The following is a 20,927-nucleotide window of genomic DNA, read 5'->3' as shown; positions in this document are numbered from 1 at the left end:
CTGCAAAGCTACGCTTTTCAGTACCAAAGCAACTGTATCCATAGCTGTGTCTGTATAAATTCTCAAGGTGCAGATTCTGTCCAAAATAAAGATTCTATAGTTTAAAAAAAGAAATGAAAAAAGAAGTAAAATATGAGGAATAAAAGGCTATGTAGCTGGCAGAAGGATAATTATGTGTAATTAAATACAGTGTACAGCCTAAAATTATTGTTCTGGAAGGAAATGTCTGTAAATTCAGATGTGGTTTTGGACATATATGATGTTGTCTTACAGACAAAAAAAAAGGCAGGCTGCCCTATGACATTGATCTAGAAGTTCTTATTAGGAAACCAGCTTCATTCTCTGTCACAAACGCTCCTGGGATTTCACCCAGCATCCTTAGCTCAGCTTAATGATTTGAGTCACTGGAAAACAACCAGCCTTGGGGTGGTATGAGCAGCAACAAGTGACTAAGAACTTATCATTCATGCATGAACCACCATGCTGCCTGAGGTCATTTTAAAATGGGCTCTCAAACACATGAACTCTCCCAAACCTTGAAGCCAACAGAACTGAGCTGGATTCAGGTTTTTACAGACAAAAAGGAGCCTTGTGTACCTACTGTATATCCTCAGAACCAGTCTGCCTAATTACTCAGTGATGCCACATGTGTAGACTTCTACGATGAAAATTTGGTGTGTGCACATTCATTTGCTAAAATTCTTGTAACCTGCATTCAGCCTTCTAAAATATCTGGGAACCATACACAGAATTTTCTCCAGTTCTTAAAATATGCATAGTAACTATGTGCACTAATGGGCCAATTATTCTCAGTCCAGTGAGTTTACAGCTGGTCTTTGCCAGCTTTTCTCAACTACTGTGCCATATCTTGTTTGGCTAACCTTCCTGAGCTGCTTCTTCTAATATCTCCTTTTATTCAATTTCAGAAACTATATTGAACATTCCTTTCTTTATTGCAAGTACTTTCAAGCAGAAAACTGGATTTTCTGACATTTTTGTTAAATAACAGATTCTACTCCAGCAAGATCTCTTAAATGGCTTAAAATTTTGCATTGTAGGGAAAGCCCTCCTTATGTGAATGAAAAATGATTTTTAGTTTAGTCCTACATTTTTAGTAAGCATTGTATTTTCAGCATGTAGTAAAGGTGAAAGGAGAAAACTAGGGGTTTTTTTCTAATTTCAAAATTATTACTTTTTCTCTAACCTAACTTGACTTATTCTGTATTGTTTGCCCCCTTCATTTGATGGATTATATTTATTACATTTTATAGAGGAGGCATGGGGGTTTTCACAAGCTTCAGTTTCTCTCAGATGGGTGTCCAAATGCTGTGCCATAAACAGAAAAATTAATGCAAAGACATCCTGAAGAATAGCTTACGGCTTTACGTCTACAAGTCTCCAAAGAAGAGGTTTAATTAAGGTTGTGGATAAAATCATAAAAAATGAAATTGTCAGGACCTGCCAATATATTGACTAATTCAAACTCAGAAGCCCAGAATCCTTTTTGGTGTCTTAGTAGTCATTTATACATGAAGCAATTAAAAATGTGTGTTAGATACTCCCTTTCCTTAATGCTGGCTTCTGCTATCTCTCTGACAACTCACTTGTACAGTGGGTGACATACAGGATATGACACAGGTTTCAGGTCTCTTCTTGGGAAAGTACATGACATTATTCTTGGATAGGTGTTATAACATCTTAATATTGTTTATGAAATACCAGCAGAAGTGTTCACAGTGTAAAAGAGTGGATCCTGGTTTGATCAAGACCTTCATGGTGTAAATCAAAGAGACTGTATGATCAGACAGACTTGTGATATAGCAGATTACACTTCTACTGCAGATTAACTTTGATGTTTTCTTTAGTAGAAAGAAACTGATTGTACAGATGAAGTCATTAAAAGGCTTTATGGATGAAATATGTTTCATCCAAAGAAAACCTTACAAAAGGAATGGGTGGTGAAGAAAAATTTACAAGAAGTGAGAATGAATTTGCACCAAGAGAAGATATTTGAAAAAGCTGAAAAGGGAACAAATGAATTCAGAAGAAAGCAGTGAACATGGAGTAGTGATATACTGGTTCTTACTGCTCCCATTTTACTCTTTTACAGAAACCAATCTCTCTAAAGACATGGAGACATTTTCTGTCATAATTTTGCTAAATATTATAAAAACCAAGGAAGGGTGAAAGAACAAAGAGTTTTTAGTGATTGCAAAAGATTAAACTTAGAGTCAAGTCTGAGGAAAACAAATGTGTAAGGAAGCTATCAGTGATTTAGATGCTAGTTTGGTAAACTGGAGTTTTGGCTTCTATTTTCTAGAAGATGAGAGATTTTTGTACCTGTATTGCTGGCTTAGGCATTTTGGAATAAATCTGATAAATGGAACTAAATCCCACAATCCAGATCCTGAAAGTCTTGCTAAGCTACTAAAGTCTAGAAGCCGTTAACATTTTTCAATGCTAAAGATCCATGAGCTTCTAGACTTGCTGATCTTTATATGCCCACTCTTCTGATGTTGACAGGACTGAAAGGCTCAGAATCTAAACTCGAACAAGATTCAGGAATTATATCTTTTTATATACATATCTATAGATATATATAGATCACCATCTAGTGTATCAAGAAGGCTTTTTTGTTTTTCATGTGGATTCTAATATTTAGTAGATGCTTGAGAATAAAGATATATATTCTGAAAATCATATCCCTACAGATCTGAGAGGTGGAATTCAAGATATATTATTTTTCTCCTATTTCCTATATGACAGCTGGACAGCTGCACCTTTGACTTTATATGGTTCCCTAACAGTGTGCTCACATCTTTAGATCATACCTTAAGGTTCCAGCAGAGCTCAGGTGGTGTGCCCACCAGTGTGAGGGTACATCAACCCTAAAATTGGAGGCATCTATTGAATCTAACCCTTTGTTTCAGATATTAAAGTAATACTGAAGTCAGTAGAGGGGACAACAGCAGTAACAGAGACAGACATAGGCAGCAGTATCATTTGCCCCAATATTGTCCTTGGCAGAGCAAAACCACCCTTTTCCCCACTGGTCCAATAAAATCGCCTCAATCTGCTTCTTTGGGTGATCAATTCTCATCTGGAATTTTATCACTGTCCTTTTCAGAGGATAATTTAATTGTTTTACATTTATAGAGGCAAGGTAATAACCTTAGATTTACATAGAGTTAATTTCTTTCTTTGTGAGTGGGTTCTACAGGATGTGAGCAATTAAGTTTCTGTGGGAGGATACAGGAAACATGATTAATGGATCAAAGAAAGACCATCTAAAGGAAACGGGTATAACACCAAGGGAGATAATGCTCTATCTCATAATACTTATGCAAATATGCCAAATGTTGGAGAATTCAATTAATATTTGACAAATGGATTCTCTGTGATACAGAGTAAACACATACTGGGGAAACAATAAAGCTTTATTGCACATTATCTGTTAACTTTCTTTCAGATAGGCTGGTCAGGCATCTCATTCCAGTGCAGGTGGCAGGGAACAGCCAGGCACAAATCAGTGAAAGACACTGAGATTGTTTGGATGAAAAAGACTGGCCAAGGTTGAATTCTTTGCATGCATGGCCAATCAGTGCTTGTCAATATGCTTAGGTCTGCTGCTCAGTCCTCTGCCAAAAGTTAATTTTTATTCCATGGAAATGAACACTGGTTTAAGAATGAAGGAGACAGAATTAGACAATGTTTATGTTCTTGATTTTATTTCTAGAAAAGCAACACTGGCAGAAAAAACAATAATCAAGTTAGAATGCCTGAGCTACTGGAAGACACTGGTCTGGGACTCAAAAAGCTGAGCTTCAGTGATCAGTATAAAATTAGGTTAATACTAATGATATATAAAGGCAATAAATCCTCCAGGTACTGCAGTGATTGGAGACACACAAATATGCAGATTTACTGAAAACATAAGTTTCACAAGTTGTTTGCTTGCTAGCTACCACTGCATGTGGTCTTTTAATCTCCACTCTAAAATACTAAAGATTTAATATGAGGTTTTGTTCTGAGAAATCCTGATCCACAGAGGGAAGGCATTTGACAAGTATATTGAAGCATATATTGTCCATTTCAGACCATATAGACTGAGCTAACAGAATGTGATGAGAGTTGTGGAGGTGAAGTTTTAAGTATGAAACTCACGTTTGTCCTTTGGTTGCAACTGCCCCATAGCTGGTATCATGCTTTGCAGCCAGGAGCAATTCTAGGGATATCCCTTCAGTGCCTAGAGACAGGAAGTTGGGAAGAACACAAGAAATTCACCTTCAAAATCCCTTGTTCCACAGAAAACCTACTCTTGGAGATGGCATGCCCCTACTTGACTTGGAAGGTCTCTCAACACTTGAAATGAGACTTCTGTGTATTGCTCTTTCTTTGAAAGAGAGTATAGAAGTCCACCATGATGCAACCAGAAGTTACTATGTGAGCTATAAACTTAAATATATATCACATAAGGACTGTATTTTTTCAGTGTAAAGCATGACAGCCAAGTTACCCTTTACAGAAGTGATGCTGCTTTTGCTTCTTCAGACCTGTTGCTTAGTGGTCAAAGCAGTTACCCAGGGCAGTGGAGATTTGGGGTTAATCCTTAACCTGAAAATGCCCTGTCTTGGGCTAGAAAAGTCTCTTAGGGGCACATCCTGTGCCAAAGGGGCTGCTGCACATCCAGGCATGAAACTGGAAAGAAAGCCAGGACAATGCCAGGGAGAAAGGTGAGGGGCCCTGGAAATCAGGCCAAGATTGAATTCTCTGCTGTGCTCTGAATGATCATTGCATTTTACATCAGGCAGTCATGAGATGAACTTTCAAAGTGAATGAATGAGTCGAGACTCCTTCAGCCATTCCATTCACCTGGAAAGAATGAGCCATGCTCAGCTACGTTGCTGCAGTGGGGGGAAGGCTCTGTGCAGTGTGTCCTGAGCAGAAAGAAGCTCTGAGGCGCAGGAACAGGGGCTGCTCAGACACCTGTAATCCTGAGGATCTCATACTGACCAGCCACTAAGACCTTGTTGTGTGGCATTCTGGGCTACCCTGCACGGTGTCTAATTATTTTCTCTGGGAATATGGAGCTGACATGTATCATTTAGTTATTTGGGTTCCCCTGCTGAGTCCAGACTTTGTGATGCATAAACAGGCACTCTGGAGCTCATCCTCACATTATTTAGTTGTGCATTTTTGCTTTGCTTTTGGCTGTAGGGGAGGATATTAGCCCTGTTTTCTACTTGCAAGGCATGTGTTCATTCATTTTGATTCACTACGGTCATGTTACAAAATCTTAAAAATATTTTAATCTCTTCTAGTAAGCCATCTGTTTAAATCAGAGATAATAAATTTTAATAAAAATTGACATTTTCCCAAGTTTATGATTTCTTTTAACATGCTATTTTGCTGTGATCTTTGAGTTATTGCCTCTAATAGATTACTTTCCTGTTGTCAGGGCTGATTCTATCTCAAAGTGTATTAATTTTAGTTAAATGTGTCTTGGCAGACATCCACCACTGGAATCAGTGCTGAACACCACAGAGTATTCTTTTAATTGGGCATAAAACTCAGAGATTTTTTCATATGATTCTTTGCTATACAGTGTGTACAATTAGATTTAATGAGCTCATTTTAAGGACAAGTTGGCCAAACCAGCACTATTGTTAATTTATAGAGGCTACGGAAAAAGTTACTTGATTATTTTCTTTTCTAAATTAAAACTTTATAGGAAATATTGGTGCTGCTTTTCCTTTTAGCATGTGAATATACAAAAACCTAATTTTGGAAATAAAATGTTTTCTCAGAGTGTGATTTCCAGTGATTGTTGTAGAATTTTTGGGTTTTCCTTGGCAAATGTTTTGGCAACAAAGGTATGTCTAGCATCTTCTATGTCATGTTAATAAACCCAGGCTGTGTATCATGATGACTGAGGAACCAGTAGCAGTGTAGCTCTCATGGCATGAATGGAACAAGCCAGCTTGAAATCCTGTGTAAACACTTGGCAGCTGGTGCCCAAAGACATTCAACTACACTGCCAGCTCAAGAGTTCCATGTAAAAATATTATTGGTTAATACAGAACTGGTTAAAAATGTTTTTCCCTGGAAATATTATCTCAGTGGACACAGAAGAAGACAGAAGGAAGCTTTAACCATTACTGTCTGTTTTCACCAGTCCTTGCAGACTGAACAGAAACCTGAGCTGGTTTATGCTGGAAAGATGTGTCCTACAGACTTGATTCAAGAGAAAGATTTCCCCTGGAAAGATGAGAACATGAGAGCTGTTCAATCAGCCTCCTCATCATTGCAGCACTAGTAGAGGGGATAACACAAGGAGACTGGCAGGCTGTTAGTTGAAGATGCAGTGCAAAACATTGGTGTTAACACACTGTTGAAAAGCGTAGCACCTGAAAAAATCCAGGAGATCCCAACACTAGAGTTGGTCATTCAGAAGGAAGAGCTCCTTGATGCTATTTTATGTGGTATCCTTCTGTCCTCTACCTTAATCTAATGTCAGTGGATAGATGATGGGAGCTGGTAGGCCAAGTTTCTCTTTCCGTGTGAAAAAGTGGGTATGGGAGCGGCTCTGTGGGATGCCTGCTGCTGGAAATGCGACCCCTTCTCCTGCCCTTTTCTTCTCTGCACGCAGCTGCAATGACTTCCTCGCACCTCCTTCACTGCTGCTTTGTTCAGGCAAGGCACTTGCCCCAGGACCATCCCCTTCCACATCTGCAAAATGGGAATTATGCACCCATTTGTGAAAAATGCACTGAGAATTACCAGCATGAACCTCAGAACAGGGGTGGAAATTACTGCTATTGCAGTTTTGCATGCTTCTACTTGCTTTGTGACAGTGTCCCATGAGTAGTTCATAAATTGCTAATTCTGAGTTACTAAGAATTACAGTCATGTTTCTGTTTGCATTGGAAAGACATACCAGGGCTTTCATGCTGCTTCTTACAAAGACACTTCTCATTTATATACAGAAATAATGAGACAGAAAAATGTTAAAAGGATTGCCTGAAAGCTGCAGATCACGTCTGGCAGAAATTATTTATCTGTCCACCATTTTGTCTGTATATATTTTATTCTCTCTCAGTCTATATATAACAACAAATTAGTTAGCAGAATCAAAGCTGCTTATTTTAAATTTACAATGTTCTCCTTGGACTGGTACACAAGCAAGCTGCATAGTGTAGGACATATGCACATGCTACGCTTGGTAATCTTTTTGGTGTTAATTTATTTACATGCATCTGGTTGCTTTCCTAATAGAATGGATCAGTCTTGCCTCCCAAATGAAAGAGATAATGGGAAAATTGTTTGAGATGTTGTAATGAAAGCCAATCTATCTTTAGCAGAGTGGGTTAAGCGTGAGTACCTTGTGTGCTGTTTCTTTCACCTGTAAAGTACAAATTTTGCACTAACAATTAATTAGCATTTTACAGAGTCAACATTAACTAAATATCCTTGACATGTTCCCCAAGAGAGGATAATGTCATTAACCTCTTTTACAGAGGAGGAAACAATATTGGATTAGCATTGTAACTCCATTGACTTCTGTGGAGTTATTCCAGGTTTACACCAGTAGATATAACACTAACTTTAATCCTTGATATAATAAGTCATTTGTTCATGGTTAGCTAGTCACAAAGCTGCACACTCAGGATGAGAAACTGAAAACATCCACATTTCCTTTGCTGCCATAGTGAGATTTTCTACTGATATAGTGTCTATAAACCTTTATCTAGGATATTTAAAAAAAAAAAACAAAGCAACACACCACCATGGAATCTTACATTTTTCTCCTGATCGTGTCTAGAAGCAATTGTTGTGTCTGGAAATATCTGCATCCTCTGAAAATAAATGAACAATAAATTTTTAAAACAAACTTCTACTTCCCCAGAAATGTGATTTTTTTTTCTGAGTAAATTAAACATCAGAAAAGAATTATGGGCTTCAAAGACTGCCAATGAGCAAAGAATCTAAGTTAATGGTCTTTTTATATGCAAACACTTCATTACATTTGGGGGATTTCTTATTTTCTCTCTCTCTTCATTTTTTAATTGAAAGCAAAAGAACAATAGGACATCAGTTATTTCAATTTACTTATGAATATCCAGAATTCACTTTCACCTTCCAGAGTGCCAGTGCTACCTGGCAGCTTTTGAAGTCTGGAGTAATGCAGGAATCTGCTGACTTCTCTAGACAGAATGCTCTGCAGAAATTATGGGTCTACACTATTTTTGATAAAATTGAAAGTTTTTTTGCAACACGTGTTTGCTCCCAAATAACTGATGGCAAAAGCATTATTTCTGAAATGATATAAGATAAAAATGCTTAAAAATACAACTTTCATGTCTCCAGTTAAATTAGTTCTAATGTATTAATTATAAAAATTCTCAGCTCTCCATTTGTGATGGACTTGCTGCAGGAGTGAGAACGGGAGCTGAAATTCAGCCCTACACAGAGGCTCACTGCCAAGCTTCTTCCCTAAGCCCCATTCAGAACAAGGTAAAAATCCCACTCATTAATCTCCTTTCCTGGATTGGCCCTTATGCACTAGCCAGTGTCACCTAACCACATCTCAGTGGTACCCTGAGAATTCAAACTCCTCTTGAAACCAGGTTAGGGGGTAATTGTACCCAGATCTTGAGTATGCCAGATGAAATACTATCACAGAAATCAGTCCCAATCTCCTACACCTCACCATTTATACAGATTTTTTTTTTGACAACAAAAGACAGCAGGGAGCTTGGAACAGTTTTAGGATAAAGTAGTTCTCTCAGTTCAGAAACAAGAATTTTCACGTCCCCTCTCTTCAGAAAGTCTCATGGCTGCCACACTCTTCCAGAGATTTTCTTTTCAGACTTGGACAGAGCAAACAAGGACTGCTCCAACTCCCTCAGTATTCAGTGGGAGGAATTCAGGTTGACTTCAGTCAGATTGGTTCAGGCCCTTAATCTCCCTGAATGTACTAGAATTTGAACAAGCAGCAAACACTGATACTACCAGAGAAAAGGAGGATGACATAAAAATATTTCCAAACGGAAGAGATTTACAGGACAGTTGGAATTACAGCACATTTAGTTTCTTTAAAGTTAATGAACGCCATGATCCAATAATAGTTGTATCTTACGCTTTTCATAAAGATCTCAAGGCATTTCATAATCAATTAACAGCTCAAGCACGTCATCATTACAGAACATTTTGCAATAAACCATTAGGAATTAATGTAGAGTGAGCTTTCCGTCATCACTAAACAAACTGCTACCCATCTAGGATCCATGCCAAGCAGGCTTTGAATTTTTTAATGAAGATTAGACACATTCCCTGCAAGCAGAGGATAAGTCCCTGTGCCAGGACTTTCTATTTGCCGCCTCCCCAACACTTGCAAATTTTTTATGTTTAACCATTTCTCTGTATTTTTGTGAGATTAATAAAAATCCAGTGCTCTGTGCTGCATTACCTTCAATTCAGATATTTAGGACAAGATGAATCACAGTAAATGCAATGTGGAGGAGTTACACTCCTGGATAGAAAATTAGTCCCTACAGCGATTTCATGTGTTTCTGAAGCATTCCTTAATAAATCTGTGGATAAAAATTCCAAATAAACTTTTGTTGCCTTGTCACAAGTCTTGCTACTCCTGCTTTTTCTGTTTAGTAACTCTGGATATAGCCCTACCTCCTCAGATTAAACACAGTGAAGAGGGAGGCAGCACCTATGTAGGGTTCTCCAAGCTGTTGCCAGACCTAGAAATAAAGTGCCTGGTCCTCGCGGGTATTTTAGGGCAGCAGTTACACAATTAGGCTCCTTATATTCCAGAGATAATGTCTGGATCTAAAATTCAAGCTTGCACCTAAACAGCTCCCTCGGCTGGCAATAGCCGGCGATTCCTTCTCCACCTGAAGTACTCCCGGCTTCCCCCACTAATCTGCCCAGCAACAGTTTGTCCTTCCTATCTGCAGCAGCAGCCTCGTGTCAGCATCCTGCTCCCAGATCAGCTGCAGCAGTTTTTGGTACGATTTACAAGGGGGAAAAAAAAACCCCGCTGCTTCTTCAAAGATTCGATTCTTTAGACATCTGACTTTTGGCCCCCACCCTGACAGCATCACACAGGACGTAACTTTTAAGCTGTTTAAGCGAGACGTGGTTTTGTTTAACAAAGCCAGCACACAGTCTATGATTAATCTTTTGCATGAGAGACATGGCAGTTTCCCCACTGTTTTGCAAGACAATATGGTTTGATTGCTTCTGCCTCCTGTCAAGCCTCCAACTGGAAATGTGTAATATGAAATAAAGTGCAGTAAAACAGATAAGAACGTGCTGAGGTAGTTAAAACAATACTGGAGTAATTAAGGCTCTGTATCTGTATTAGAAACAAAATAAGCCCACTGTTTGGTTTGATTAACGCTGCAGGATTGCCAATGACACATCTCTATACAAAGCAGAAGATGTGAGGGGTCCAAGAGTTGTCCCAATGGGAAGATGTGAGAATAGAAAAGGTGTACCAGTTGGGAGATGAGAGTTACCAAGAGCTGTCCCGGTGAGTAGATAAGAGATACCAAGAGCTGTCCTCATGGAGATAAGAGAGTCCAAGAGATGTCCCAAAGGGAAGTCAGCAGACCAGAGGCCACAAGTCTGGAAGTGTAAGGGCTGCACCCTGCAGGGGCCAGCCAGTTCCAGTTGGTTCCAGCTGATTCCAGCCTGTTCTGCTCTTGTCAGATGTGGCCCTTCGTGATAGAGGAGTGGCCCAGCTCCTCCATTACATACCATGTTCACAACAATGTCCTGCACACTCACAGGCTGTAAGAGTGCCCTGCACACTTGCACACTGCCCTAAAAGCAGCAAAGTTTGACAGTAAAAGGTGCACACTGGGAATATTTGATTAATTTAAGGGGTTTTAGGAAAGGTTCTCCCCTCGACTAGAAACACGAAGATAAAATTGTTCTTGCAGCAGCTATAGCAGCAAGTTACATAGTGGCAGGTCACTATATTTTTGTTAATATGTATTGTATTGTTATTATTCGCTTAGAGATGTGGCAAATGCAGCAACAGCAAAGACTGAATGCCAGTGGCAGAAAAAAATCTAGCAGCAACTGACTATATAAAACATGAGGAATTTCTCCTATGTGTGACACATTAAAAAAAAGAAGCCAAGAGCTCATTGTTTCCCTGCACCAAAAAAGATTAGGTACTGCCTAAAACAGCAGTACTGAACTGTAAATTGTTCTTATTTTTATCATGCAACCTGATTAAAAAAAAAAATCTAACCAAACAAACTGCTCTGCTCCAGACAGCTCAGAATCCAAGCAATGAAGGGAAGCTTACATCTAGGCATCTGATCCATGAAATCTATTCTTTTTAGCCTGTAACCCAGTAGAGATTGGTCCCCTCCTGTGTCTATCAGCACTTTTTTACTCTCAAAAAGAGTCCCTAATTCCCAAGTCTTTTGCAAAGTAATGATCCCTCTTCTTTGGAGAAGGGATGCAGTCTGGGCACAGCTGTTAAGTTACATCCATAGCTGTGCATTCTATGGAGTATATGTGAAAAATTGGGAAGGGGTGCATAGAGTCCCATTGGCTACAAATGGGATACATGACAATAAAGGAAAAAAACCCCAAACCTTCCAAAAGATCAAGGGAAAATAAATGAAACTATTCTCTCCAAAAGATATAATGCCTCTCTTTCTTTTCCCTCGTGCTAATCATGCCTTGTCCTGTACGCCAGACTTCATCTCTTTTTCAGATGAGGGAGATACTCCTGCAGTGTAGCTTGCTCAAACAGAGAGTATTCCTTACTCTGACTCCCAAAGTGAATGTCTCAACTGACCCAGCTCATCATCTGGAAATGGCAGTGTGTGAGCCAAGCCCAGCTTTCTGAGTTGTCAGCCGAGCGACACTCATTGCTGCCAAGCTCGGCAAAGCCGGCCCTTTCCCAGGGGTGAGCTGCAGGGTGATGGAGTGGGTGCTTCCAGCAGCAGCTTTCCCAAAGAGTTACTGCTTCACACTCCCCTTGTGACACAGCAAATATGAGGGCTACTCTATCCTCATTCCTTCTACTTGATCAAAAAACAAACCACTACATCCATTATTTCTAAATAATGATTAACTCCAGAAAAAGGCATAACACTACCAGCCATGGTCTTGTGACCAGTGTATTGCTACCAAACTGCTTTGGATTAGGTTCAAGGCTGAGCTCTTCTGGGCCTGCTGGATGCTCCTGATAAGTGTTTTTACCTAGCAACTCACTGATAGGGATCCGAGTTTGAATGCAGAAGTGCCCCAGTTACTTCATTTGCCTTAAAGGTTTGAGCTTGTTTTCCCATGGAAGTGCCATAGTGTTAGAGTCGTAGAGCACTCTGAATGTCTGTCTCACCACCTCTGCTGAAGCTGTTCCACACTATGTAGAACAACTGATATTCACAGGAACCTGAGAGAGTATGACTTGGAACTTAGCGATTACGGTGGGAACTGGAGAAGGAATGTTCTTGTCTGTTCTCCAGGGAGTATATGAGTTTTAATTTACTAAATATGTAATGGAAAACTTAAGATGAATGCTAAGCAGACAATGCACAATGGCACACACCTAAATTTGCTCATAACAGTACATTATGAGATGAATAGCTGTGGTAGAGGAGAATCTTTACCACTCACTTCTATGTGGATCACAATTGGATTCTGGTGTCTTTTGAAGTGACTTCAAACTGCAACCAGAGCGACACACTGGGGTAATCCACAAATTTGGAGGATCAAGTGCAACCAGACAGGTGTAGTGCAGTGGAGTAACTTCCTCTAACTACAAGTAAAGGGGAAGAACCAACACTTCCACACTCCTTGGATGCAGAGTTAAGATCAGCTCCTGTTTCATTGCTCCTGGGCAACGATGTCAGGCTATGGTAAACTTCAGTCGGTCTCTAAGATGACATGAAACCTCTTTAAAGTTGTTTTTTAATATGAGCTTGGCTTTAATATGGGTGTTTTTTAAATGAGCTTGACACATAACACTTAGAAAAAATATTTAATACAGTCTCTAGAAAGTAGAAGATTCCCATTGATTTCAGAGGGTCACAGATATAACTCCAAACCAACAATCTTAATTTTTAAGAACTGTTGATAAACTAGACTAGTCACACTTTTTAACATAAATATTTTTTTTGGAAAGCACCATTTCTACAGAAGTTGGAGGGTTTATGTGAAATTATCAATTTCAAAGCAGTTTCTGTTAGGAAATAGTAAAAATCTTCCTCTTTCCAAAATAGCAGTGTTTAACCTCCTTATGGTTTGCCATTTAGTGATAAAACTTATAAAAATTAAATTGAAGAAAAACATTTGGAATAGAGTAAGGTAAAACATGAGAACTCATCTAGATTTTTTTTTTTAATTTAAAAATTTAATTAAGACAATTTTTATCCCACTCATTTCCCTGCCCCTCAATACCTTTGTCCCACTTGGAATAAGAAAACTTCAGTCCTATTGGGAATAAGAAAAGGTTATTTCAGGATTTTTGGCAGACAGAAAAAAATATTTCCCAGCTCCACCAAATAGCCTACTGTGTCTCAGAGCTGTAAATATAGTTTGCAAATCTTGCATCTGTTTTTTGTTTACAGTGATGGTAAGATATCTGTGTAGGTAAGTCAGGTTTTCCATGACAACAGTGTGTACTTCTACATTTCTAGCTACTGGTGGTTCCTGAAAACACAAGAATAAAAACATACAGAAAGAGAACCTTAAAAGAAAACCAACGCAGCAAGACTCTCAAAAGACAGAATTAGGTAATGCATTGAGTAACTGAGCTTGTTCAAGTAGGTAATTGTATTAGTATTGACTCAGTGTAACCATCTCTCTTTCATAAACGAGTGCTTTGCATGACTGGTTTTCTGTGAGTATAAATGCATTGGATTTTTTCTTGTTATTGAATTTTATAGAGAAAAAATCCCAGCTACACAGATGAAGAGAACTAATCTCTAATATTTTAGATGAGAGGAAGTATCAAACATACGTAGCAGTGAATCCAAATGTGACTAGAGATTATATAACACCTGCTAGGGTATATAATCATGTTTACCTCCACTGGGAAAAGATCCAAAGCTAAAACTCCAACTCTGAAGCCGTTAGCAATGTACTATTTCAAATACCCCCACCCCTGACTGTGGGCTTCTATGTGGGTCCAGTTTCAAAATAGAATTTCATGCCCAGCCCAGCTCAGTGAGATTGCTCTCATAGTCTCTCATGCTGAGTAGCACCTACTCATGGAAGTTATTAGTCTGAAGGAGAAGGGGGCCTGAAGGAGAAGAGGGCAAAAGTATCTCCCCCCTTCACTTCTCACAACACTGAAAGAAAAAAAAAAAAAAAAAAGGGCAATATATATCTTTGCATTATAAGTGTAGAACCTTGAGGGGAAAAAAAAGAAGGTTATTAATTTGGCCTCTGGGATCCAAGAAACTGAATTATTAAGAATGTCCACAGATGTAATATTAGATATATTCATGGAGACAATGTGGAGAAAGACTTTGGAATTGAGCCCAGAAATAACTGCTGATACAAGACAGTTCCTTATGCTTCTCCTAAAATCTCCAAGTCTGATATCAATAAATAAAAGGGTTTGGGGGCTGGAATTAAACCTGCATAGTTTTATGAGGAACAGGTCTTTACTGCCTAGTTCAATCTGCATAGCAATATAACCCTCAGACTTTACAGCTGAGTTACAAACTTCTTCTCAGAGGCAGGTCAACAGGAACCACACATTCTCTTTTAATCATGTTATGTACGAAAATGTTTTATAGTGATATCATTAGTGGTATTACTGGAACCCATCTGCAGAATCTACTCCACTCCTCCACCCAACTGTAAGCATAAACCTCCAACACTTCCTCTCTGACAGAAGCATATACATTCATCTTATGACTGATCTCTCTTCCTTAGGCCCAAAGCTGGGTTGTGAACAAGAAATTCCAGCCAGCCAGTGTGAAATCTTCACCCTCTCCAGCCACCAGTCTACACTATCCAGCATCTCACTTTTGATGGGTTTGGTGGAGGTAAAGATAAATAAAAGTACATCTGGCCAGTTTTGCCCAGGCAAGTGAGGGGGTAAGGTAGAGAAAACTTCCTAACCACTTCAGGAAATCATCTGAACTTCTGAGAGATGACTTTTAATTACACACATTAATGAAATACAGAACTACGAGTACCATGAGCAAAGCAATGACTATAGGCACAATTCTGCTCACTATGCTACGATCCACAAAGAACATAAATGCTTCACGGATTCATGGTTCCAGAAATCAAAAGGAACTATAATGTCTCCAGCCCATAATCTCAGTACAGGGGCTGTAAATTTCTTCCAGATGATTTAAGCATATTTTGTAAAAAAAGATATCAACTCTTACTTTCAAAAAAGCAAAGTTATAGGGATCCACTACTTCATTGTGAAGGCACCCTACTGTTTAATTATTCACACAGATTTCAATTTATTTCAAGGTTAAATCTATCCCACTCTGCTTTTGCAATATCATCAAATGTGAAGGCCCATCACAAAGAATTATAGTGACATCTATGTCAAAAAGCACAGAACCCATCTTTCCGCGAAATTTGCTAAGCACAAAGCTGGATAATCCTGCAATGTGATTTTCTAATGTTATCTGGAGATACCCACACTCCCTTTAATTACATTATTTTACTTCCAGAGTCATTGTAAGGTGATCATCAGGGAAGCAAGAGGAAGCAGAAGGCTCTGTTATGTGCCAGAGAGAATGAAGGGCATGCTGTAAACAATATCTATGTGCCAAATGCTACTGAATCTTTCAACAGATCATTAAGCAGTCAACAGCTCTGGTCTGGAAGTACACTGTTTGTTAAGAGAAAAGTCCACAACCAAATTGGTCCTTTGGATATCTGGCTGCTATGATTTTGGAAAAATATAATATAGCTCACAGCATTAGTGCATTTATATACGTAACGGAATCAAATTATCTGCTGAAATTCATGGCACTACATATCAACTTTAAAATCTAAAGCTTTTTACACATAAGTTCCTCCAAAACATTTTGTCCTCTAACATCAACAGCAACAGAAGAAGCTGATGGCTGGTGTGAGAATCTTAATTGAAGTGACAGCAAGACTTTGCCAGTTAAGTATATTTTTATGTCAAGAAGAAAAAATAGAAAATGTCAAACTATACCTAAAAGAAGCTACAAGCATGTAAGCTAATAAAATTAGTTTGCACTTCATTCTTTAAAAGTCTCAGCTCTTCCTGTAAATAGTCAACTTCCTACAATTCCTAAAAGTTCAATGGGAGTTGAAAGCACTTAGTAACTCACAGGAAGTTGCTCAGCACTGCACCATGGTGTTTATAGAGCAGAGTTTGAAAGTCTGGTTGGTATGACAGGTTCTTCAGAGAGACACATCTTCAAACAAAGAAGATTCTTTCTCAAGTGTAAGTCTTCAGGGATTCACTGTAAGTTGCATAGCTGTTAACACATTTAGGATGATTGAATGTGAGAGTGTTATACGTAGACATCAACTTTCAAAAGGGCTGTGATTTAGAGAGCTGCAGGTGTTGCTTTTGTAAATTTCATAGAGTTCAGTGCCAAAAGAGGACACAGCATGAAAAATTATAAGCAGATCAACTAAAGCATTTTTTCCACTAGAATGTACTGAAGAAAGCCTTGTCAACTTCTGTGACTTATCTTTCCACTTCTGTAAAACATGGTACAGATGTAACTGTCTAGTCTGACTTTTAGTCACAATATTTAGCTACCTGAAAGATAAAGTATAATGAGACACTATACATTTTTCCTTGTTCGGTCTTTCCCAGTTTTGGAACTGTGAGCCTTTGAAAGCAGATGACATACTCAATTATTATCAAGTAAATTTTTTGTCTATCATTTGATCGCTTGTGACAGCAGATGAAATATAAAAAGACTAAACTTGCACTACAGAATTAGCCTGCAAAATATACTGGCGTGTATCCAACATACAAAATATAAATTATCTCTCAGGAGTTTCTGACTAATACTTTTATGGTTTTCAGGTAAGATAAGTCAAAGTTCTGAGGCGACATCACATTTCTATAATCTCTTTCACAATGCTGCACATCATGTTCTGCTGAGAAAGGACTCTTAAAGTCCAAGAGTTCTGCTGCAGCCTGGAGTACTAGGGAAAAAGGGTGGTGTCTTAGTGTGTTTTAGTCTTAGCTTCAAATGTTTATAGATCATATTTGCTCCTTTTGTAAATCAATATAATTCCTCTGACTTCAATAGAGCTATGCCAAGTTAACGCCAGCAGATGAATCCAGTCTTTTGTTTTGTATCAAAACTCACATCTTCTAAAGGTTATTTTAGGCTCTACACTGGGCAAATTGTTGTGACTGTGAAAGTGTTATTCAGGTTTCAGAAAAAGGATTTCTGCAGGATGGTGACAGTACAAACCAGCTTCTTCTACTTGCCCAGCTTTCTGTTTGAAGAGCTTTTTCAGTAATTTGTAAAGTCAGAAGAAAGCACTGTGATAATTTACTTTGACTTTCTATACATAGAGAGGCCATCATAATTTCTGGGCCCAAATCAGGAAAGCATCCTACTTCAATTTAGACATTATTATTATTGACAATTTTACAGGATGTATATTATTTTCCCTTTTTATTTGCTTTTATGTTTTTAATTTCATTCTTAGTATGAAAATTATTGAACTTTAGTTAATGGTCTGTTCCTAGGATCTTGTTCCATACATAGTTATTTCCAGTCCTGAGCTGCTGTGCTCCTTAAAGCACCTTTTTGATACACTTGTTTTAACACAGACTGAGGTCCAAAGAGCTCCTCTCCAGAGGAGTAGGAGCATTATAGTCTCTGAGACAGTTCAGCGAGTGACATCTCTCATGAAGCAATCACTGAAAACACAGACTAAAAGCCATGTGGATTTCTCATTTGTCCAAGACTACCAAACTTCTTACAAATAAATAATGGTCACTAGTGTTTTGAGGTAGCTGCTGAGTTAGAAAAGAAAGCATTCATTGTCCATCCCCTCTGGTGCGATTGTTACCAGGACATAAAAATTTCTTATCTTTCAATACTGAAATGACTCAGTTTGTCTTTGACTTCACTGGCAACAAAGAAGTATCTGAAGATGGAATTCATCTCACCCCACTTTAAATGTCTAAATCTGATCTACTTCTTATGTACTTTTCATAGTCAGAAAGAGATAAATAGGCACTTCCATGGCACCTCTGTCCCACACAAAGCTTGACAGATCATCTAGTCTGAGTGTTGGAGGTAACTGTGAGATTTCCATGTTGAATCCTATGAGAGAAAGAAGACTCTGAGGATGAGATTTAGGGGAAGTCTCACAGGAGATTGATATGAACAGAAAAGAAGGAAAACAAGAACCCAGAGTAAATCTGAAGAAACTGTGGAACCAAAGAGAAATCAAAAGAAAGGCAAAGGAGTTCTTGGAAGGCAAAGACACAAGCAAAACCAAAAGGTGCAACTACTCAGAGGTGGAAAGTATCTGTGCTGTGGTTCCACCAGTCATTGGAGAAAAAGTCCATAACTGCCAGAGACTGTGAAAATCACAAATTCAAAGAGTCTTGGCAAGCAACATCTGTTTCTTAATGTCACAAAATATTTTGCAAGTTGGGATGGATATCATCTGTAGGGTTTTGCCACTGTAAGCTCCCAGAGAAAGAAACTTATAAGGGAAAGGGCCTTGTATGTGTACATGTATATGGACCCATTTGATTATATTTTGTATTAGAACTTGCAATGAACACCACAGTTTCTGCACTTCAGTTGCACTTTATGTGTGATTATTTTGCTTGTTCTCTCCATACATGCACATATGTAAAACCATATGTATTTATTAAAAGACTAAGCTGCTACTGTCACAGAAGAGGGATACAACAAAGGGACAAAATACTAAATTTGGCAATAGCATTTCCCATACTTTACAGTACTACATAAAACAAATCTATAAATTCTGAGCAGGTTCAGGGGGAAATTACTGCACACTAATAGCTCAACCTGAAAAGATTTCTTTTTCTACATTAAGAATAAATAATAAAGATTATAATCCTGGCAGCAGATTTTTACACCTACATCCAAAGGACGTGTAGGTTTATTACCTACTATTACCTATGACCTAGAACAGTGCAATGTCTTAAAATGTGAACCAAACCTTTTACTGAGCTGTGCTGCAGACTCCACAGCTGCAATCAATACTCCGAAGAGCCCTATTTTTCTTGGACAAGAGACATACATATCTCCGATATTTGAGGAAGCCAGGTGAAGAAATCGATAGCTAAACAAAAATGCACTTAATCATATCTGTTTTGGACAGATGCAGGTTGGAAAACCTCTATTGCCCACACAGTCTTCTGCCTAAAGCTCAGACAGGAATCTGTGTTTCCTAAATGGCAACATCCTGTTGTTGGGGATCCCTGAAGCCGGAGTGATCACAGCAGCAAGTAATTGGGTGCCAGGCAGGATCTACTGCTCAAACTTTTAAGTGCCAGTATAGTTTGTTGTTGGAGTACTTTAGCATAAATATGTAATTTAATAACCACCAAATTATGTACTTTGTAAGTTTAACAGCTTTCCTGGACTGGGGTGGAATATGTAGCAAAGATTCACACATTCACTTTGATCTTAAATCGACTTGGCTGCATTTTCTTACTTAGAGTCAGCCCAAGGAGGAATTGAATATATACACATAATTTATCTTTCCTTAATGGTTTTAAGCAGTGACCATTATTGGATATTTCTCATGGTACTGCAAGTGATCATTAAACATACATAATAGCCCTACTAAATGAGTAGATAACTCTAGTGCCAAAATTTTCCCTGTTCAAAGGTACGTTTGTGCATGGAATTGCTGCTATGCTTAAAGGTGCCCCTTTACTTGACATTACTTAATAAAGCCCTTTGAGATAACCACAGTGCAAGAGATGTTTTAGAAAAGCACAATTTTATTTCTTCTCTGCCTTAGCCCTAAGCGGTTCAGCATTATTTGAACATCAGCAACACCAATTCTTTATGACTTCAAAGTCGGAACCTAACCTCAGATTGGCAGTGCACCTCGAGATTAAAACAGTGCCCAGCACTCTGAGAAATGGATGTTTTCAGCAGAAAGAAGAGCAACAGGAGGTAACAACAGGACAGTCTAAGACCACTCAATTAGGAGGTTTATTAAGGTTACACTAAGGTGCCTGTCATGAACACTCTCACAGGAAACACTTTAAGTAAGGCATGAGGAAAAGGATGAAACCACTAAGCTTGGAAAGAGTTCTCTAGCTGTTATTAACATGGAAGAAGGGCAAGATTCCACCCAACCAACCTTTTCACAGAAAGCTGTGTGTTAGGCACACTGCAACCAATGCAAGCCCAGGAAACGTCTTTATTTTCAAAATGTGTAATCCTGACAAGAAGAAAAGACAGATGTCTGAGGTCTTCTATTTTCCACCAGTTACAGCTACTGTCTGTTTAGGAACGCGGTGAGAGGTCCCTTCTCCGCAGTTAGAGAGCAGAATGTCTCTGTGCCAGCCAGCCTAAGCCACGGGAGCTGGGCAGCAGCTGCCGGTGTTTTGGGCTGTCGCTGGTGCAGAGACGACAGCAGCTCAGGCTGCGTGCGACAGGGCTCCTCAGCACACCCAGTCCCGCCGCTCTGCCCAGACAGCCCCTGTTCCCGGAGGACGCGGAGCCGGCCCTCCATTTTTATTTTCGGCCCGTTATCGCAGAGTTTGATCAACTCAACAGGCGCTTCCGTCCTGCTGGTACGCGGGAAAAAAAGGGATTGCTCCCCTGATTGCATCTATTTCGGCGTTCTCCTTTGCGAACCTCCCTCCCCCGTCCTGCGCGCTCGGGCCGGCGGGGCCGGGCGCGGCTGGGGCCGGCGGTCCCCGGGCGGGCGGCAGAGGGCGCCCCGCGTTCCGCAGA

Source organism: Serinus canaria, chromosome 1, assembly GCF_022539315.1.
Source record: "Serinus canaria isolate serCan28SL12 chromosome 1, serCan2020, whole genome shotgun sequence".
Taxonomy (NCBI): Eukaryota; Metazoa; Chordata; class Aves; order Passeriformes; family Fringillidae; genus Serinus; species Serinus canaria.
The sequence above is the reverse complement of the archived record's forward strand: the minus strand, read 5'-3'. Positions refer to the sequence as shown.